The sequence below is a fragment of the Tamandua tetradactyla genome, chromosome 10 (assembly GCF_023851605.1).
Source record: "Tamandua tetradactyla isolate mTamTet1 chromosome 10, mTamTet1.pri, whole genome shotgun sequence".
Taxonomy (NCBI): Eukaryota; Metazoa; Chordata; class Mammalia; order Pilosa; family Myrmecophagidae; genus Tamandua; species Tamandua tetradactyla.
The window spans coordinates 103533130-103556430 of record NC_135336.1 but is presented as its reverse complement, the minus strand read 5'-3'; the positions used below and the strand labels follow the sequence as shown (position 1 = coordinate 103556430).

General features: G+C 40.5%; 1 protein-coding gene across 4 annotated transcripts in view; it reads left to right on the top strand.

Annotated features, from left to right (window-relative positions):
* The first annotated feature begins 222 nt into the window (after positions 1–222).
* KCNJ15 (potassium inwardly rectifying channel subfamily J member 15) overlaps positions 223–23301 on the top strand; it is a 40539-nt gene continuing 17460 nt past the window's right edge. For 2 of the 4 annotated variants that reach the window (XM_077119082.1, XM_077119078.1), the window contains exon 1: positions 290–623. The gene's annotated coding sequence lies outside the window, so the exon portion shown is untranslated. Of the gene's footprint in view, positions 259–289; positions 631–23301 lie in introns of those variants that run through there. The other 2 variants (XM_077119080.1, XM_077119081.1) reach the window with 2 other exon arrangements.

Below are 23301 nucleotides of genomic sequence, written 5' to 3'. Positions count from 1 at the left end.
GGGATTTTTGGTAATACTCATTCAGAATGGGGAAAGTCAAGAGAAGGAGGAAACACAAGGTAAAGGAGAGCTTGTTAGAAAAAATAATCTGGTTATATATTTATAGTTTATTTAGGCAAAGGGATCTTTTAAAAGCTCTGATAAGATTGGCCAAAGTTTCTTCAAAGATTAACCGGCATTCTTTAAAAGGGCATCAGTTTCCTTTTATACAGGTGATTGCAGAGTACAGAACTGGGTGTCCATTAGAATCCTCTGCTGGTCTGTAGATTTCCTTGAGACGCACTGCTGACATCATGAACTCCTTTCTCAGATTCCTTTTTTCTCTCTCTCTCTCTCTCTCACTTTCCCTCCTTTCCTCCCTCCCTCCTTCCCTTCCCCTCCCACCCTCCGCCCAATCCCTCCCAATCTCTTTCTTTCTCTCTTCAGTTCCTTCAGGTAATTCCTACTCAAACTTGTACCAACTTGTTTTTGACTGACAGTGAATAGCAGGAGAAAGTTGTCTTCATTTTGAGAAAGCCTCAACACCTATCTCTCCAAGGCAACCTGTATCGACAGATTATTATTTTTGTGACTTGTCACAACTTCACATCTTGCCTGGGGTCTGCATTCATCGGTCTTTGCAGGTAAGAGGTACGGTCTCATCTCAACACTGGAGCAAGCAGCATGCTAGAGACATTTTAAAAAAAAAAAACTAGAAAAAACTTTATAAGTCCAAAGGTAATGAAAGAGTTGTGATTCTTTTAAAACTTACTTAAATCATTCAAGACGTCTAAGCTTATCTGGGGGGAATTTACAAGTACTGTTTGCATGTGGAAAACGGGTTTTTACTTAATGATGGGGCAAAAAAAAAAGTGCTTTATTCTTGGCGGAAAAACAATATCCAGATGTTGCCTTTTTCTGCTGTGGGTGCAAGTGATCTAGATTGCGGGAAAAGAATTATTCCCACTTCATTTTGCAAGTGTTTTTCTCTCATAGTCTCTGTCAGAGCAAGTTTGTTATTGATTTTTCAGCCATCATATAGTAGTTCTCAGAGTAATTCTCTCTCAGTTATTTTCCTTTGTTGGTGGAGAGATCAGTTTAGGCTGCTGTAAGGGGAAACCTCCTGGGGATATTTTAAAATCTGTTACCTATCCTTAAAAGAAAAAAAAAAGTTACGTAAGTTTTCTGCCATAGGTATGAGGAATGTAAACAATTCTGACTTCGGAAACATTATGAACTTTTTTTCACGACCCTTGGATAATGCTTTTGATAATCTGCGTGTAATTTTATGTGAATTCAGACTATTCTCAGCAAATAAATGGCATACTGGGTGAAACGTCCACATTGCTTCTGCAAAGCCAGTTTTAACTTCTCTATGCACTTCCGTGTCAGTTGCCTGAAGGAAATAAGAATTTGTTGGTCACCTCAGAACTTTTTGCGTTGGCCTCACAGTTTCTTTAAGTCACTGATTATGAAACTTACAGCAAAGGCGCAATTGAACTTTGGAAATTTAAGACCAAACATTTTCCCTCTAAGTCCAAATTTTTAAATGTGTCTGAAAATATCTTAATCTTTTTATCCAAAAATATCTTAACCTGTTTTTTCCCTTTGACCTACAGAAAGATTTTTTTTTTCAATTAAAAGTGATTCCTATCGTTCTTAAAAAAAACAAGCAAACCCAGAACTATACACACAGACACAGGCAACTGTTATCTTATCGGCCTATCCCAATTTTGTCCTCTTTCATAAATGTTTAAACAGTTATGTAGTAGTCAGTGTTTGCATGTTGTAGGTGATAAATTCTGTCCAATTTAAAATTTTCCTAAGAATCAAAAGGAAAGAGCAGAATAAAACTAAACAGCATTTTAAGATGCCATCAATTTGTAAAAACTAAATGTCAGGGCAGCTTCTAGCTGAACAATTAATTACTTACCTCACCTGCAGTTTCCACCAGGGTAGCTTTTTTCATTCTTTCTTTGGTTTTTTTTAACAGCTTCCTCCTTTCCTAGCTCATAGAGTAAAAAACCATCCCGGGAGTGACCTAGATGTCAGAGGACAAGTCATCCCAAAGGCTTATAAAAGGTTGGAAGAGTTTAGCCAAATCACCAAATTGTTGCATCTCAGAAATGTTCATCAAATAATAGAGCTGACATTTCTGCACTCAATTGAATAAATGCATAAGTACTTTGGTGGTTTTATAGAAATGGATTTAGTTGAATTTTGTGATTCTGGTTGCTTAAGGAAAGCATAATTTTGAGAAGACCTCCCTCCCTCCCTCTCACCACTGCTTCCTCCCACCAACAGTTGTGGTCATTTTACAGAAAGTGCTATTTCCCCAATTTCCTCTCCTCACACTTATAACCAATGCAGACAGCCCATATTTGGGGGAATGGAGAGAGAGAAAGACCCCACACTTCACATGTCAGCAGCACTGGAAAGCTAAGAAAAACAGATTTGTTGGCCCCTTCCCACAAGGCTGAGCACTTACTCATTCTACTTTTGCATTGAGGAAATCTTGAAAAGGTTGCACTTTGGTTTTTTGGTTGTGTGTGTACTAATACACCTGAATGACAATAACAAACTTGGTGCACCAAATAGATAGTCAAACTTGTTAGGACTTAATCAGTAAATGTCAAGCGTTTGAGATATCCTTTCCTGCCGAACCCCTTACTCATCTGTCAGAGACAGAAGCAGTCCCTGGGATTTTCTTGCTTTGCTCAGAGTCCAGCTTTGTTTATAGTATATTTGCATGGCAGATGCAACCAGGGAAAGGGCTGTGAGCATGGTGGAGCTGCAGACGGTAAGCCTCTGGGAAGGTTTGTTTAAGGCATATAAACTTCACTAATCATTTCCATCCGCCCTTTAATATAAGTGACCCAGCTACTGTCTTTTAACAATTCAAGAGCTCCACACTGGAGTAAATCAGGTATCTCCAAATGTGTTGTCTGGGTTCTTCTTTCAAGTAAAAACATCTCTACTCCACAAACAGGTAACTCTTGCAAGAGTTAACGTCAGCTTTTATGTTAGCAAAGAAGAGTTTGTTGCTTGTTAATGTGCAGATGCAGGAGCAAAGATGGCTGCAGGTTTTTATCCACCCTTCTCTCATGCCGTATCTCATAGGAGTCACCATGGGAGTGGAGCTTTTGGCAGAGTTGGAGGGTGGGGTATGACAGGGGAAGGATAGGGGACTTGGAGGGCAAAGCATCCAAAGGTGGGCTTTGCTGTGTGACCCAGAAGGGAGAACATCTGACCCGACATTCCTGGCTTTTCACTGCCCACCCCCACCCCCCCGCCCCAGGCAACTTCACAGACAGGAAAAGAAGCTGCATGGCCAGGTGGTACCTTCAAAAGTAAGCAGCCCTGGAAGGGCCAACTCTTCCACACCCAAATACTCCGAACTATAGGTTTATAGCTGTGTCCCCACGTTGAAAGGAACAGAAAAAAATTTTTACAAAAGCAAAAAAAGTGTCTGTGAAAGAAGTTTTATTTGCTAAGTTTTACTTCATTGAGAGGGAAGAAAAAAAAATCAGAAAATAAGCATTCTTCGTAGAAGACGAGGTGAGACAGTTTAATCTGACAAATGTCGCTGCCTCTGCAAAAAGCACTGTGGCTCAGTTCAGACAGTGGATCTCCACTTAATGAAATGTCATTGGAATTCCATGGCAAATTCTGTCACATTGCCAAAGCTTTTTGGCCAGTAACATTTCTGCTCCTTCCACAAAGAAAAAGGTAAAGCTCCATCAGGTATGAATGAATCTGCACTCTTCATTGGACATTGTGCCTTATGGTGAATAGATCAATAAGCCAATAGTCACCATGATCCCATTTGACTCCAGAAGTTCACATTTGATTTGGTTCTAGAATATGTTCTGTGCTTCTCAATCTAAAATTCTCTAATACAAAATTCCAGATATTGTAGTCATTATATGAAGATGGATCAGGTTGCCTAATGATGCTGACAACATCAGAAAATACACATGAAGGAAGACAAGGGTTTGATTTTGGATTCAGAAACACATATGTGTCAACAATCTGATTCATTTCCCATGGGGGGCAATTAAGGGGAAGCATGTGTATGCTAAAATGGAACTGAAGACATAAAGGAGAAATATTTAGAAAAAAAAGAGCACTAGAATAGGCAAAGTTTAGTTTGGTTTGGTTTGGTTTTCTAGGATCCTGCAGCTGAAATTCAGAGTAATTTAGATTCGTAATGATCCACATGAAGCAAAGCAAGTACTCTCTTCACCGTGGACTGTGGCTGCACCCATAGTCTGGGTTTGGCGTAATAGAAATTCTGAGCCTGTCCGTGAGCCTGGGGTTACCGATCACGTTAAACTTCAGAGTCCCTACTGAGCCATTTGAGAACAAAGTGGGAGATGCAGAGGAGGAAAACTGCAGCAGGGAATCAGATTCTCAGGTATTCTGAGGATGCAGGTGGCTCGGGTTTGGGTTTCTAATCCACATCCTCCTTCAGTGGGGTTTGCCCTGGTGTTGGTCTGGTGACTGTGAAGTTCTTGACTGTTTTCTCCAGTGCTGGCGCCAGAGGCTGTTCAAGGTTTAATGGACCCTGAAGATTATATAGTCCGGGGGCCCTGTTTTGAAGAAAATAAGTACAAAATTATGAATATAAAATTAGGTCCAAGGTTTTGAAAAGGGCCTGTGAAAATGAGGAGCCCTGAAGCTTGAATTTCATTAACTGCATGATCAATCCACTATGTGTTTATATAACAAAGGCCAATAGTTGTTTCTTGAACGAATGGCTGAATTGATTTATACAAATTTAATTGTATGTAAATCTGAGAAATGATAAGCAAAACTGTAAAGTAATTATTCATATACATATCTAATGATCAACGATAGAAGGAAAAAGCATCTGGATGAAACACAGAACCCTTGTCATGTCATCGGTATGTTGCCCTGCAGTGCAGTCATGCTCTGTGGTTGAACCTTTGGGTCATATGTAAGTCCAAGAGTCAGATGCTATCAAAGCTCTGTTTTTCTTCTCACAGGCAGAGTATGTGGATACTGTGTACGCTGAAATTAGTAGTGCCTTTTTCTTCCACTAAAAAAGCCCCCAACTCAAAACAAAACCTGAAGAGCCTCATGCTAGCCATGAACCTAGAACCTAAAATCACATTGAATGCACCAAGAATGTGCTTCTCATTTAAAGAACTTGAAGTTTTTCCCTAATGAAATATCTGTGTGTCTGGCAAGGGATTGCCTCCTCTTCCCTGGGTTTTCATAAAACTGTTTCCAGTTTCTGAGAGCAATTTACAGTATCATTTCTCAGTATGAATGTTTGCTAAACCCATTCCTACCAGGTCAAACAATGCTCTCACCCAACGATTTTCACTTTTACAAATATTTTCAGATTGCTCTCTTGCTCCACCTTAGTCCTCTTTGCCAAAGAATGCAAGGTCAAGTCCCTGAATCCTGCTTTCTTATTTTCTAAGTGATCCTTTGTGTCTATTCTTATCTTTCAAGAACAAATTTTAAAAGTTTACCATCTGCTTTGAAACATTGTGAAATTTGGCAAAATTTGTGCTCTTTTACAACAATCCCTACATATATATATACTTACTAGGAGTTAAAGAAAATATATGAGCACTGAAGACCTGGCAGCTATGTTGAGCATTCTTCAAATACTTAAGAATGAGAACCACACCCTGTTTTCTTTGTGTCTTCACAAATCTGTGAAAAGAACTTATAAGAAGATAGTGAACTACACCACACACACACATATATATGTGTATATATATATGTGTGTAAGTTACAAAGACTGTGTAGTAGTGTATTTATCTATAACATTAATAATGAAACTAAATATATAAGTGCAGAGAGAATATTTCAATATTAACAAGATTAAAACATAATAATACTTTATTTCAAATATCTTGTCTTGTTTCATAAATTCCAAATCCACAATTTCCACTTAAGGTACAGATTAAAGATTTAAGTACCCAAAACAGAAAAAAAAATGCCCTCTAAACAGTGTAAAAAATGTGTTGCCTCTGTGGCACTGACCATCACTCCCGAGTGAAGGAGTTGGCTGTTGCATCACATGATTCTATTCTCATCAACAGGTACCCTGTGAATATCAAATCAGGAGGTACTCAGAGCTCTAGCTCCTGTCACTACAGCCCACCTGGTAACCACAGGCTTGGCGTAGTGAGACCCGGGCGTGGGACTGGTAGAGCAGAAAATGGGCTGGCTAGTCTCGGGGGCTGCAGATGCCCTGTGGGGGGTGGAGAAGTCTGCACTCCATGTCATCATGACTCAGTTTTGTCAGTTTTCTGGAAGTCTGAGAGAGGTCACATATGCTTCCTGTCTCTAGGGTGTTGGATCAGGAACAATTCCCTTAGCCAGAAGGCAGGAGAGAGTATCCTGGGGCAAAATCAGCTTTGACAACAAAGTATCCTCTATCCTGGGAAGTTTAACTTATAAGCAGCTGTCCTGAAGAGGACTCTGTGTAATGTTCTTCTTGCAAGGAATAAGAAGGTCTGCACCGGGAGAGATTTGGGAAATCTTTCCTCTTCTATAATTCCCTTTTGGGACCTCATAATGATCATAAGCATATTAAAAACCCTAAGAAGTTCTGCAGCCAAGATGTTCTTTATCTTTGAATTTGAAGTTGCACCACCATTTTAGACCTCAGGACTCTTTCTCACCTCGCCTGACCCGGTTCAATTGCTACTCCCTCTTTGACCAATGTTTCATGAGACCCCTTTGAGGACATTTCTATAGATTGCAATTGTTGTACTGTGCTCCAAGATAGATCATGTTACAAAGTTCATGCCACCACCTATCAGTGAATTGGGTCTTTGGGAGCTTAGCTACCCCATAGGTGATTAGACCATCTTTGAGATTGCAAAGTGGCAGCTTACACATAGCTTTAAATAATTTATTGACATTTTCTCCCTTTTATTTCTTTATTCGCTGTGGATTAAAATAAATTTGCAATGACACTCTTACATATCCTCATACAAATACAACATGAATTAAAAGTAGATAGAAAAGAAAAATAAGGGTAAGCCTCAAAGGGGCAATCTGATTAAATCATCTACTTATGTAACTTTTGTCTTAAAAAATATAACTAAATGTACACAGTCACAAAGTGACAGAACCTTATTTGTGACTTCAAATTAAATATAGGTTTTAAATAAGCTTGATGTTTCAACCTGAGTATCACATAGACAGAAGTTAAACGTAGTTTTATATGAGATGTATTTTATAAGTATTAAAGATGGTGTCCAATTTGCTTCTGCCTATCAGGATCCTTTCTTTTTTTTTTTCTGTAATTTAATTGTCCATAACTGAAGTGATAAACTTTCTCCATTGGCTCATACTGCATCAGGCATACAGCTATACTGCGTTTTAGCCCACAATACCTGAGTCAGTTTCCCTCTTTAAAATTCCCTCATCTTTCTGGACATAGCCAGTTCATCCCACTGGGTCCTATTTTACAATAGCTTGTTCGCGTCTCTGTCTCTTCTACTGGGATGCAAGCTCCTTGACCATGAGAATTTGCCTGATTCTTCCATCCCCCCTGTGCTGGGCACAAGTCATTCCTCAGGCAGTATTTGTTGACTCAACATGCATTGACATGAAGGCATAATTTTTGCTATAATTAAGTCTTCAGGTGCACTGTGAACTTACATCCATCCCATCTGCAAACATGCAAAACAGAATGTTTTATCTGTAGTGTTTTGAAAATACATGGATCCAAAACTAGTAACTGATGTGCCCTCTCCCTTGGAGAAGTGATAGATTACCAAGTGATAGATTGGCTGCTAGGATGGTTTAAATAGAGTGAGTAAGGAGGGAGTCAGATTTTATGAGTGAAAAGAAATGGGGCGCCATGTAGTTGTATATAGTAGTTGTGTCAACCCGATAGAGGAAAAGCAAGGAACATGTTGAGTATTTTGGAGAAAAAAAATGAAGAAAATAAAAGTAAAACAGAAAAGTAAATATAAAGCCAGCCAGGTTCACTGTGGGAACATGGGCTGGAAGTTTGGATACTGGGGAGAAAAGCAAGGAAAGGAAGACTTTACTGCACTCCTGGGGTGGAAAAGGGTCATTTGATCCATGGCACAGCAAATCCAGGAGACAACAAAATTAGCATCATTTCAATTGCTCTCAAATGCTATATTTAGATATGGTCTGTGTTAGCATACCTGTGGCCATAAAGGTATTTGGCTCTCAATGTGTTTTAAATTTTAAGTTAAAGAGAATTTCCAAATTTGCCCATTTTAAAGATGAAATATTATAGGACTCAAAGTTATATGAGCCACTTTTCTGTGATTACAGTCAAATGCATTTCATTCCAGCTGGGAGTAACTCATGGCAGCATGTGGTATTTCAGGGTCTAAGACTGCACGAGGATATGTATATTTAAACATAACTTTTATAATTATGGATATTATAATTATATCCATAATTATATAACTTGTCTACTCCAATATCCTGGGAATGTTCCCTAAACCATGCTTTCTGTACAGCACTTTGTTTAGTTTCTGATATATGAAGAAGTGGTCTATGGTTTATAAACTGTGTAATTGGTAAACGTATATGTTGAATGAGAATTTTGGATAGTTAGACCCTAACCCTCAGTCATCTCCACTCAGCTCATGCTTGATGTCTACTTGCTCTGGGTGATTGTTGCTTCAAAAGGTATAAATAGAGAAGACTTAATTTCAAGGAACCTACAGTGTGCAGTTGGGAGGGGGCTTGGATGATAATGGAGGTGGATAAATACCAAAAACTACACAAAGCATAAGAACAGCTATGGTGCAAGGCAGATGTGATGAAAATTATTTGAGGGACCCTAACAAAGGGCTGTGGGAAGTTAAAGAGGGAAAGGCCATATATCTTTTGGAGCCAACCAGAAACAATTTAGGGGCATCAGGGTTGAGCCTTGAAGGATAAATAAGACTTCAAGAATGAGGATGGGGAGGTGAAACCATCAGAGGCCAAGAGAATAATTTGAGCATAGGAGAAACAGAAGGAAAGAATGGGGAAACCCACAGTGCTGTAAGAGGTCGGTTATTGTAGGGAACTAATGGGAGGGTGATGATGATAATAACTCCAATGATTATGGATGATTAGTGGTGGTGCAGTCTCAGGGTCAGACACAGTTATAAGTCCTTCATAATCCTCACAGCAGCCTATGACATAAGACTTTATTATTAGCCTTGCAGTCATGAGGCCCCTTGGGCTCAGAGGTCAAGTGACTCACTTACAGGCTTCAAGTTGGGCTTTGAAGAGAGGTGGTGAGTCCCAGAGTCACTAACTACTCTGCTGTGGAAGACACGACCCAAGAGTAGCCTGGATACAATGAACTGTTTGGAGTTCGGATAGGTAGACAATGAGGAGTCACAGAAGGTTTTGCTTCTGTTTTGTTTTTTCTTTTTAGCCAGCAAGTTAATGGCTTCTGAGCTACATTTTACAAATGTATTAGTCAGGAATCAGTGTGGGACAAGAGGGATGGCCAAGTGACTGGTCAGAAGGGCATTCTGAGAGTCTGCTTGAGAAGTAAAGAAGACCTGATCCAGGACAACGGCAATAGAAATGGGGACGGAAGGCACAGATGCAAGATATAGAAAGAAGTAGGACCTATGGGTTCACCAGGGATTGGATGCAAAGAGTAAACGAATTTAAGATGGTCAGTGGGCTGATGAGGATGCCGTCAGTAGGAAATAAAAATCAGATGTCACTGGATTGAGGGAGAGTAATATGAGTTCAGTTTTGGACAAGTCAGTTCTGAGATCTGAGCAGCTTTTCTAGAAAAGATGTCCCAGAAGATGTTGCAAATACAGATTGTGTCTCAGAGAAGTAGTTGTTCCACAGGAAAAGGTGGAGAAGGCCAAAAAATCATGTAAGAGAAAATAAAAGAGTAGATGAGTGCAAGACTTTGGGAAACATAATTAAGGATGTGGGAGAATAAGAAAGTCCATGAACCTGGAAGAGATTGAATTATTGTAGAAACAGGAGCAACAGACAGTAGGAATGTTTGAGAAGAAAATATGGCTCATAGGCTACTCTTGATCCATGTAACCAAGAAGCAGAGAAGGAGGAGAGGCTTAAGCGTGTTTGGGAGTTGAAGGGAAGAAGCAATAGAAAGTCAGAAGGCACCAAGCAGAAAAGATGGTAGGGAGTGTTTGGCAGCTTCTCTCCCAACACACACCCCAGAAAAAAAGTCGGAAAATTTGAGAGATTAATCTTTGGCTGGCAAACCAGTGTCTTCAAGGACCTGGAAGAGGGCTACTTTTAAGCGTATTGGTGGTGAGAGTTTCTTGTACTCCATTTATTGTTGGAAGTTGGCTAACCCATTCCTTTTCTTTCTTAAAGTCAATGAAGTTATTCAACAAATTAACATCTAAAATGAGTTTGAACTCCAGGCTTTGCTTGGAGGGGTGGTTTCATCTTCTCCTGCAGTCTGAAAATCTATATGATAACTGCTAGGGATGGGAACATTTCAGCAACTCAGGGCCCTTCAGAACTGGCTGAGCACATGGCTTTTGTCAATTAAGTGCTTCAGTTTCCTGAGAAACTCTCAATGCAAGCCCATTCTTGAATGTGTTTCCAATAAAACAGGAAAGATAATACAGTGTCCAAATTTGCTAATTACTGCAATGATTAAAGCAAGACTTTTCAAGTTTATTCTTTCATAAGATTGGCGACCTCTTAAACACAAACAGGATCCAACAAAGATAGCAAAAATGATGGGGAGAGAATAAGTAAGCCATGCCAGTTCCCTTAAGAACAATTAGTTGCTGGCTTTGAAGCTATATAAATTTAAAGTTTGTTTAGCTGGGAGTAACTTCTGGTTTTTTCAGAGATGGACTGAGATTAAGCAAAACTTCCACAAAATATAAAGTGCTATATTATAGTAGTTTAGAAAAATATGTAGGTGGATTAAAAAACTTGAGGTTTTATTTTTTTAACAGAATTCAATCAAATAACACATGCACTTCTGGATAGAAGGAAAAAATATCTGATAAGAGTATCTGAAACCCTAGAGACTAAAGAGAGGTAGAGAATGAGTAAAAGCCCCTGGCAGGTAATCTAGGACAGGGCAAACGGAGGGTCATTCTGATAAGAGAAGTGTTCTACCAGAGAGAGGGAGGCTTTGGAATCTGACATACTTGGATTAGAATCCTAGACATGCGATCTCCCAGCATCCTTGTGATAAATTGTACTCGTGTCTGAACCTCAGTTCCTTAGCAGTTGCAGGCTTTCGGGGAAGCATGAATGGCTGCTGGTTCCTTCTCTTTTCACTTTGGGCCCTTGCCCTCCTCCATTGCTCCTCACAATTCCCCTCCTTCTCCACCCCAAGGCAAACCCAAGGCTTTGTTGAAGGCAGCTGGGGGAAAAGAAGGTTTGACTTGGAGATGGGAGCCCTGGATTGGAATCCCTACCCAAGGGCCTTGTGATCCCCTGCGAGTGAGTGCACTTCTTACTTTCTCATTTGTAAAGTTGGGAGAAATGATTCCCGATGTTGTAGGTGCCAGGAAAGAAAATTGAGATGATTTTTGTGAATGTGTTGGGAAAATCTTTCTGATTTCTGAATTATGGGGAGCAAGAATCCTCAAAATGAGCAAAAATGACTCCTATTTTGCTACCTGAAGAACTGATTCCCTTTTGATACCTTTCTGATTTTTGAAGAAACACTGATTCCAGAGTCTAGGTCACCCCACTCACGTACAATCATCAAGGAGTGTTTCTTTTGTCTCATTTAAAGGAAATGGAGCCCTAAAACCACTTGAAATCTGTTCAAGGCTTAGATATGACAAAAATAGTACACTGGAGTTGCCACTAGAAAGGACTGTTGCTCTCGCTGTAATTACCGTTGCAATTCTTTTTTTGCAATCCTTGAGGACCTTTCTTTTCTGTTAAAAATAAATAGGCACACTCAAAAGGTAGCTTTCTCCTAGGTTTTAGAAAGAGAGGGGAGTAATAAAGAGAAAGAATATGAACTTGGCTCACAAGTGAACCATGCTCTGGAATTCGGGTGGGCCTAGGAAAAAGTACAGACCTCAGTGGAAAACATATATGGGTGTGTGAGAAATCCCTGTAAACTATAAATTGACTGCACGCTGCCCGAACTGGTATGGAGAGAAACCACAGTGCTCTCAGGAATCAGATGAGAGGGGCAGAGAGCAAGTTTCACACTGAGGGTGGACCAGGCTTACTGGAAGTTGAAGCTGGTTATAATCACTAGCAGTCTTAACAGGTCTAGGAACCTGACCATCATTAAGCGTTTTCCATGCATCCTGGAGCTCTCAGAGGGCTGACCTGCTCATCATCAGGATCCTCTGTCACCTGACCTCCAGTGTACCCAAACTCCTCTCCCACCTCTCCCTACCCACCCCCTGCTCAGTTCAGCCGCTGAACTCATGCCCATTTCCTTGTCTTTGTCTTGGTGAGTTCCCTTTCCTGGAAAGTGTAATTTCTTTCCTTTTCCTTTCAGACTCTTATTCTCCATCTTTCAAAGCCTGTCAAGACCCGTTGAGCTCAGCTTTCCCTTCCCCATGGAAACTGACCACTTCTGCACTTGATTTTTCATTTTCTCTGAGCTGAACAAACCCTAGCATCCTCCTTTGCCGTTCAGAACCTGATCACATACTGTGTTCCAATACAAGCGTTTGTTTGGTCGAGGCCCCTCCTATTTCCCCAATCAGATTACAAGTTCCCAGAAGGCCAAGAGCACCTTGTACCCAGCTGAGCTAGACCAACTACTCTTTTTGCTGAGTCCTGCTTTACACCCTAGGCTGGGAGCATTTGGCTCATTGTTTTCAATGCTAGTCCAATGCAAGATGAAGCTTACTATCTCCCTTTTGCAAAATGAAGATACTGAAATTCAAGCAGATGAAGCCACTGATCCAAGTCACTTGGCCCAGTCACTTTCACGGGGTATATCCTCAGAACAACCCCATAAGGAAAGTAGTTTTGTTTCCCCCATTTTACAGATGCTGGCACATGCTTCTGGACTTTAAGTAACTTGCCCCTCAAGGTTGTAACTAGGAAACCTGAGATTTGAGCACAAGTCTGGCTGGCTGGCTCCAACCCCATACCTTTCTCAGTGTATCACCGTGCTTCCTTATTACCAAAATGCCCAGCACAGGGTTAATGGAATACTGTTAAATGAATATGTGATGACTCATCCTTTTTTGTCAAAACCAAGGGAAGATAAAAACTGTGCAAGTTGACTACAGAACGATATTCTTCTCACATATTTATGGCAGGACTAAGACAAAACTGTGCCTCATTCTTTGCTTTATAGCAACAAGCAAAAAAAGCTTTATAAGCAAGCATATTAATATTTAATGGAGTGTATAACTTTATCTCCTTGGCAAAAAAAAAAATCCTTGTATGCCATCTGTACCATAAAGAAAATTTAAAAGCACCCCTATGTTCAGTGCCCCATTTCTCCAAACTATTTAGCTAGAGACATGGTAGCTGAGTGGCAGCAGAGCTCCCATCCTATGTTGCCAAGTCTGCCTGGGCACCAGGAAACCCCCAAGGACCAGGGCTCTTACCTGAATGAACTCTCATTTTTCCATATCCTCTCAATAACAAACCTAGTCCAGCACCTCCAAAGAAAGGGGTTCTCATAAATTGTTGTACCTGCTTGGATAAGCTCAGATTTGAAGTCTACCATCTCTGTGCCTTTTCGTTACATTTCACTTCATATAAAATTAAAGCTTAATGGAGATTCAGAGAAGCTAGTCTGCACCACCCTCCCTCCATTACACATGAAGAAACTGAGGCCCATAGGGGACGTGTGACTTGCCCAAGGTGTTGCAGTGTGTGGGACAGCCAGCGCTGGAACACAGGCTTCCAACAAAGCTTGAGAATCCTCCCCTTGCCTCCTCCTATCCCAAGTGGAACCTATAAATGAAAAGAGGAACCCAAACTCAGGTGGAAGCAAAAACAATTGAACTGTCCTCTAGTTTGAAGATAGAGATAAGAAGAGTAAGGGAAAACACAGAGAAAATGAGTTAAGTATTTGCGAGTTTTAAAAAGAGAGATAATTGCCATTTTCCTAAAGTGTTGAAATTCATTGATAGTTCCTTCTTGAATGCTTCCATTCGTAAATGGAGCCCTATGAGGAAAATTCTTAGAGGCTGAGCTGAATGGCATATTGGCATTTTTCTCATCAGAAAGCTTAGAGCCTGCGTGCTATACAGCTTCCAGGGTATAATCAGCCACGTCCTGGTTGCTGGGCTAGTCATTATTATTCCATGCAGATATTCCATATCCTGTCCAGAAGGTCATTTCAAGAACAGACTGCATAGGGAAGAAACTGTTTGCAGAAATGCATGTGGAGGTAATCTAAAATGAAGGTGCGTGGGATCAATCCAATAGCACTGTGAGCTGCTAATATGTTCCTGATTGTTTATAGTAATTGTCTACAACAAGTGGCTGCTTATTAGCCTGATGTTCTGAAAGCAAACTGCAAAGCCTTTGGCCTAGCCACACAATTGGGGCAGAGACAGAAAGCATGAGATCCATGAGAGTTTCGAACGATACTAATATATAAAGTTCGACCAGATAACTTTCCAAAATTCCAGAGCATTTTGGAGAGAAATCAAATAAGAGAAAGAATTTCTAGTGTCTTCCAGCACCTCTGAAAAATAAGAAAAGCACTTGGGCTGCCCCTTTAGACTTCCATAATCATTCTGTTTGGCAGGTTTTTGCTGTCAGTAGCTTAAAAAAATGATCCAGAGCTATCTCACATACAAATACTTTATGACAGAAGGGGACCGTCTTTCACCCACAGAAACTGAAGTCCTATGTGGGAAACCCAGGTGGCCCAGAGAAGTAGTTATGCCCTTGGAGGAAGGTGCAGGCTGCTTGGTGGTGAGATTGGAGGCCACTGCTTAAATGTCTGGCTTCAACTCCCTCCTTCTCCCTGCTCAGAGTTCATCTGAGTGTGTGGACTGCAGGTCTCGATTGCACACCAGCACTCCCAGCAGCCAACACTTTCTCTCTGCAGGTCTCGGTTGCACACCAGCACTCCCAGCAGCCAACGCTTTCTCTCTGCAGGGCTAGGCCTTTTAATTGCTTCCCCAAGACTCTGGGATTTGCAGCTGAGCTCAGGCCCAGCACTGGGGCTCAAGGTAAGACCCCAGGGTGCTTCCAGCTGCTCAACCAGGGTGGTACAGAAAGGAACAGGAAAAAACACCCAAACCTCAAATGACCAGGGAATTTCTGGAAGATACAACCAAAGTGATTCATCTTGACCTCAGGCATGCTTTTTCCCCACTATCCACTTTTCCTTCTAAACTTCAACTAGTACATATCTTACTGATTCAAAGAAAAATCCCACCTTTGGACCTCCAGTACTTAAAAATGCTTAAGCAATACTCTATGTGATTGCAAATAAAAACAGAGCATTAACTTTGTCAAGAAAACAGCTGGTTAATATTTGTTTCCTTATTGAAAAGACTGAAACCTCAATGTATCTCCATAAGCAAAGGTTTTGGATATAAAACTAAAATTTAGTTAGTTATGCAAAAGGCTCCTTTCAATAGTAATGCATCAAATATACTTTTTAAAAGGTTAATTAGTTATTATTTTAGACTAAATTTTCAAATAAATAACTTGGAATAAAAAAGTTGCTGAATTTTCCTTGAGCCTTAAAGAACTTGATTTCAACTGTGTAGCAATTGTAGCTGTTTGAAACACACATACCTTCATTTTATTTCAAGATCATGTACATAGTTCTATTCAAAAGTCATATTGCATATGAAAAAGTAATATGAATTTTTAAAGATCAAACAGTGGTAGTTCATGGCCTGTTTCCTTAGTCATTTTTACTGATTGTCCAGTTGATAACATTTTAACTTAAGATTCCTGGATCTAGCCAAGGCCTGGTTAGTTCTTATTCACAATTTAGGAGAGGGCTATGAGAGGTTCCATGTTTATTCACCTGATTTACTCTCAGCTCTGGGAGATGAGCCACATTTACATAATCTTTGCTGCTGCTGCCTACCATCAGCCTAACAGTTGAAGCTCCTTTTCTCCTAATATTCCCGAAGCAATTTTCCAGGTTGGAAATATTGAAACCTATTCATCGCTGATAATTTTCTACTAGGTCTATTTCAATGTCCTATTAATTACCCTCTTCAATTACCCATGACACTTGAGATTTCTCCCACCACAGTTTAGATTTGTATATTTTCACAATTTGTTTTGAAACCAAGATGGTTCCTAAAAGTGAGGGCTTTGGTATCCAGACCTTCTTAAATTGCAGTAGCTCTGAAACTGCATTTTTGAACATCAACAGTTAAACCCCAAATATAAATGTTAAAGGAGCAAATTAACTTTCAGAATTCCACGTGTGCTTTAACATTCATCATTGACTGTGCTGGAGGAAAACGTTGAGATCAGTTAGTCCAACCCTCTCATCTTACAGATAAAGAAAACAAGGCTAATTGATAGCCAGCGATACTAAATTATAGCTCTTCTAAAACTAGATAGCAGAGTTGAGGGCTTCTTAATGCCCTCAATTACTGTATGGATTCCATGAGCTGATGGGTGTGCTGTGACCTTACAATTTACATTCTGTGGTTTTCAACTGTTTATGTTTCTAATGCAGTGTTTGTAATCCCAAGCCCTGGTAACCTTTTACTGCCGAGAACTTGCCAACCCTCTACTCTGCGTAGCCCATCTCTTCCATACTCAGCCACGCCAGAGCCTGTTAGGTGTAACCTAAGACACCCGTTCAGGGTTGGGAGCCTCACGGGGCCCTCCCTGCTGGCTGAAATCCTTTATTCATCTCATGTTGCCTCTCTTACATGTTACTCAGGAACTAGTCCAGGTTTGTTCCACATTCTTCAGTCCCGTTCTTCACACAACCAAAAGATCATACCATCATTCCCTACACTAAGCTCACACTCCTTGAATTTTCATCCTCTACTCCTCAAAATTTTCCTATGACTTGTCTTTCTTCCCCATCCCCATAGCAAGAATATAAGCTTTTTCAGAGCAAAAACCTTGCTTCTACTACTCACATCCCCAGCGCCTAGAACAGTCTGGAAAATAGTAGAAGCTGAATAAACACTTTTAGAATGAATGTATCCTTCTTCTTTTCCTCCTGTCTTAGAAAAGCCCCCTTCTTTCTGAGTCTCACTCCCCCGACTGAGACCATCAGTGTCTCTTTATCCACCCTCAAAATGTGACCTCTTGATATGTCCTCTTTCTTGACATCTTGCTCCCTAGTTATCCACGCTAATGAATTTATATACCTGCTATTGGTTCTTTAGCTCCTTTGCTCGAAAATCTCCTCTCCTTCCTCTCTGAAATGCAGGCAGACCCCAAGATTCTGCCCTCAGCTGCCATCTCTTGGTATTCTTTCTTGCTTGCAGATATCATTGACTCATATGTGGTTGTTGTTGGCTTTCACTTCTAAGTGCCGTGAGACCCAAATCTCCATCTCTAGCCCCAAATTTACTTCCTAGAGCTGGCCAACCTCATTCTGTTGACTTTAACACCCTCTGCTTCTCATCCAAAGGCTTCCTCTTCTTCCATGCACCAAACCCCAGAGTCTTCTTCAGCTCTGTTCTCCCAGCATCACTTCACATCTAATACATGTGTGACTTTTACCTGCTGGTTAAGCAACGTTGTGATCTACTCCAGTTCATGTATTGCTTAGACCAATTCGATACCTCCTAAATAATGTCTCCATAGCTAGCATCACCTTCTCAATCTGTCTTGCGAAGTGAGACTGGCTTCTTTTTGCTTGTTAAAGATCAAACTTTCCAAGTGTACCTCCACAGTCCCTTAAAATGTATTGCCAGTTTAGCTTCCACTCAGACCTCATATGTACCCCAATGATTCTCAACTATAGATGCACATTAGAAACAAATGAGAGCCTTTTAAAAAAGTATCAAAGCTCATGGCTTCTTTTACCCCTTCACCCCCACCCAAAGAGATTCTGATTGAATCGGCCTGGGGTGGGGCGAAGCCATCAGTACTTTTAAAAATGCCTTGATGTGCTTTAAAACTTCCCATGTGATCCCAGTGTGCAGCCATGGCTGAGAATCATTGATGGAGCCTATCAAATGAGAGTACTCAGGAAATGCACATTCCCACCCCATACGTTTTGCCTAGGAAATTCTCCTTGTGAGAAATTCCTTTTCTCCCACTTCCCCTTCCCACTGGAAATGCATGAGGACTTCTGAGATTCTTCCCCTTGGAAGGAATCAGTGCTTCTCCTGGACGTCCTCAGTCCTGCATTAGCTACAGACAACCTAGGGAGTAATATGACAAGGTCCCTTTTTAAGTAGCTTAATTTGTGTAGAGAAAAATATGAAAAAAGAACATTTTAAAGTTTGTGATACAAGAATCCATGGAATACTGTTTGGGTGTGGAGGATCCAATTTTGCATAGTACAATGACCATGTATATGCCATCTTATCTATGAGGTGGCATACTTTTGAGAGTGGGGATTATGCCTCAGTCATCTTTATATTTTTAAAGACTGCATCTTACTTGTAAAAGTGCCAGACTTTTTTCTGAATACATGAGTGAGTGAATGAATGATATGTTGGTCATTAGGAGCTATAGGAGAATAATGGCAGCTCCAAATTGAAAGAAAATAGCACCATGGTTCAGCACTTAGGATGTCCCACTGGAGCTGAAGGACCCATGAGATCATTTTCCATCCTAAATGGTGCATGAGTTTAAAATGGTAATATAAATAGCATTTTAGAAACTAGGCTCACTTTTTTATAATGGAGAATGTGGTAATGGTTTGTCCAAAATGTACTCAGCCCATTTAGATGTTAATAAGATAGTGTCCTCTTTCATTGTCTTGGGCTGGTAGAAGGGATGGGGGAGCAGGTTTGGAGGAACACCTGCTACCCAACAGATACTGAGCCTTTTCTCCTTCCTCTTTGGCCTTGATATGATCCTCAAGTTAAACACTCAGGCTCCTGAAAGATGTGGAAGTCAGCTGCAAAAAATGTTCTCTTAATGACTGCAGACAAATCACAAACTATTTCCATGCTAATTTGATGTATTATATGTGTGTGGGGTGAATTAAAAGAATGATGAACTGATGTACATGTAAAAGTAATTGCATTTCTTGATACAAAACCTCTAATCCTTCAAATAACTACAGGTATGATTGATAACGTTCCAAAATGTAAACTGCTCTTGGGGAGAAAGGACACATCTGAACTTCATGTGCTCTTTGAAAACACTGGTGAGTCACAGCACGAGTCAGCTACATGAGCTTGAAGTGTTAGCCCAGCTTCCAAGAGTCTCTGACTCAGGACAGATAAAAGGAAGTGCTTGTTAACCCAGAGGGATTTCAACATAAGGGAAACTCATTTCCCACAGAGGTAGGATAGTGTGTAAATATAACTCACTTCAAAAAAAGCAATTGGGAAAATTCACGTGTAATCATAAGTACATAAAAAATCTCTCCCATTATATGGTTCATGTCTTTGACATTTATTCATTCTGTGTTTTATGGATTAGTTCTTAATTCATTTATGGATTCATTCACTGGCTCATTTAGAGTCATTGAAAGGATTTTTGAGCATCTGCTCTGTGCCAGTTACTGTGTTACTATGGGTACAAAGATGAATATGGCTAACTCCTTGAATTGAATATCATAGAGGTAAAGAAGAAGAGTGGCACGGAAATGAACCAGTGGTAGGAAGGAGTTGGACAAATGGAATGCTGCTGGGGCAGTTGGAGGGTTTTGGTACTAGACTGAGCTACCATGCAAGAGGGATGGGGGAGCAAAGGCAGATGGAAAGGTGTGAGGCAGCATGAGGTATATAAGGAAGAGAAAGCATCTCATCATTGTCAAAGTTGAGAGGCTGGTTAGAGAAAGGAATGCCCAGAAATATGGGCAAAATGATAGACAGGGTTTAGAGCTTGGGTGGCCTTAGATATCAAATAAGCAGTTTGGGCTTTATCTTGTAAGAGATGAGGAGCCACTTTAGGGTTGACACAGAGGACTGACATGCAAAAAAATTTCATTTTTGAAAAGTGACATTTGCATTTTTGGAGTTTGACTTGAAAAGGAAAACAGATTGAAATGGGTTTATAAGAGATGGGTTTATAAAGAGGTTGAGGGGCAGAGAACAGGGGGCTCAAAGCTCTGAATGAGGAATCAATGAGGCTTTGAATCAGGGTAGCCATGAAAAGGAAGAGGAGCAGGAGATGGAAACAAGAATCATTCAGGAGGTAAAACTGATGATGATCCGGCTGTGAGTCATAAGGGAAAAGGGATATTGCAGAAGAAATTAGTGCCTGCATTGGGTAACGATGGAGGCCACTCACAGAATTAAGTAAAACAGAAAGAGGAGAAGGTTTAGAGAGAGAGCTGGCAACACAACCTTTACAATGACTTGTGGACAGGACACCATCAGTAAACAGTTGTATACATGTGTATAGGGGACTGAGACAAAATGATGTTCCCTTCAGTAAGTTCATAAATCAACCAGTGTGTAGGGCATGTTCATATTAAGGCCCAAGGCTCCATTTGTTTCTTTTCATTCATTCATCAAACATTAAGCCCTTGCTAGAACATAGGCATTGGTATTTACATGACAAGATATGATAGCTTACATTTCAGCAAGAAGCAATGGGTCTGATGGATTAAATCCTGGATTTTTAATCAGACAGACCAGGATCTAAATACTGTTGCAGGACCTTAAGCAATAACTTATTCGAACCTCTTCTTTTACTAGAGTTTTACCAGAGTTCCTCTGGAGTTTGTAATTAACATATACAAACAGTCAATATAGTTTTGGTCCCACGTATGTTCTCAATTAGTAGCAGTTATTAGTTTGATAATTATTATCATAATTGGATACACACAAGTATGCACACAATTCCACTAAATTGAGAAAAATATTCTGGGAGATAGAAGCACAGAAAAGCATGTAGGGAAAGCATCTAACCCAGGAGAACAGGTAAGGAAGACTCATACCTAGGATAGGCAACATCTCAAAAGAGAGATGGAGACAGCAAGTGAAGAAAGGGAGAGAGCTTCCCAACGGGTGGCATCATGTGCTTAAAGCCATCAAATCCATCAGTGGAGTACCAGCACATTGGGTCAATTGTGAGTCATTCAGCATAACTTGAGCAGATAATGGTCTGAGGAGTGGTCGCTGCTGAACTGGATAATAGGGTAGGGCCAGCTTTTGAAGGGTCTCAGGTGCCACCTTCAGATAATGAGAGTCATTGAACTGGCCAGCTGGGGAGTACCTTAGGGGATCACTTAAGATGCTCTATGGAAAATGTTCTAGAGGGAGGAGCATTTGAGCAAGGACCCTAGCTAACAAGCTTGGTGTAATCACCAAAGAAAGTATGTGAATCTGAACCCAGGCAGTGACAGTGGGAAGGGACATGGAGATAGTATCAAGGAACATTGAAGTAAAAATCCACAGTAAGGAAGTTCCTGATTGGGGATCTAGGGTTATTCAGTGTATATCACTGCCTAAGGATCTACAGGGGCAGAAGTTGCTGCCCTGGGGATACAGATAATGAAAGTAAGCCAGGTTTAATTTGGATTGGATTAATTTCCATTGGCAATTACATGGGGAGGCCCTGGAAAGTTGACTGACGGCTGACTTGGAAATGGTGAGAAAAAGGTGGGGTGGAAAAGCCAATTCCAGGCTTCATGAATGATAATGGAAGCATCTGAAACCATGCAAGTGGATGTCAGAGTATGCTTTGAGTGAGAAGAAAAGCAGTTTGGAATTTGGAGCATTCAGGAAAGTGCCATTGAAAGGATGGGCTGAAGCAGAGGAATCTACAAATGGAGCTGAGAAGACTCCAGAAAAGTAGGGCAGGATGTGGGATGGGGGAAATCAGGAGAAAGCTGTAGCAACATTCTAAAGTATTACAGAAGTGTCAAGTAACACAAGGAATAAATATGTCCATCAGCTGACCTGTTAGTGATTCTGACCAAGGGGAGTAGTGGGCAGAGGACTTATTGCCAGGGGTTACAGAGTGATGACCTGGCCATCAAGGAGCATAGAGACAAAGTGCTACTGCTTTCCTCTTTCAAGCTCTTCCCCACTTCCTTGATTCTGCTCCTCAAAACTGTGACACAAGGCATTCTCTTTAGCTAAATTCCTGGTTACTTTGCACAACCCTAATCAAGCATTCTGGTCTTTTTCATTTCATTGGTTTTATTACCAATGGCCTGGAGGAAGTAGGTAGACATTGGCACTCATCAAACATGAAGACATTACCAAAGTCTTTCAGCCAGGGTCCCATGGTAGATTTCACCCCCTGAGAGTTGAGTCTCTTGGCTGAAAATAGGTCTAAAGATAGAACTAAGGAAGAACATTAGGAATTGGACAACTAGGTCTAATTCAAGGGCCAACTCATGTCTAGTGATCAATTTAATGGTCTATTGGAATTTCCTCTCCCAACCTCCCACTGTCTCTAACCATTCTTGCACATACACACTTAGCTGTTCAGGGGAGTTAAGGGGCTAAGTCTTGTTCTGCTATACTTTGTTTCTGTACAAACATATTGATAATTCAGCTATGCATCATAATCCATTAACACCATTTACATAGGATAATAGATGCAGATATTTGAAAACTTTGAAACCACTTGTTACATAGAGCATAGTGTAACTGCTATCACATAATGCAAACTGCCTCAGAAATTAAACTAAGGTACATAGTTCAAATTTGACCATGGTAGTCTTTTAAAAATTGTAATAGGACACACAAACACAAATTGCTCAGTAGACCTAGTGAATTAAGGGAATCATATTCAGTCAATAACATGTGTGTACTCACATGTTTATTGAGGACTATGTGTATGTGTGTATGAATTTTTTTTCCTTCTTTCTTTGGACAGAGAGCATTTGTAAACTACTCACCAAGCCCAAGGATCCCATCAATGTAAGGGGTATATGGAATTAGCTGTTATTAGTCAGAATAGAAGAGGCTTCTGATTGAACACTCCTCCATTTAATGTTAACAATATGGAATCTTTGATGAACAGGAGTGGGCAAGAGCTTGGTTTCCAGCTATGCTTCCCATAAAGGATGTTTCCATATTTAAACTAGACACTGGAAGAGAATTCCTGACTACAAGAAGAATTCCTGACACAGACTACAGGGTGATTCCATAATGTTCTATGGTGATTTATAAACAGTGCTTTTCTTTCTTTTAATTAAGGGTTCAACTAGTGACTTTGAGCTTTCCCCCATAGGTAAAACCATGTGCCCAGCAAGTTCCTTGGAGGCCCCTTCCTCGCTATTGTTCTGTGAGAGAAGTCAACTTCAATGACCCCATGGTATCCATTTTAGAGAATGGATTACCTTCTCTC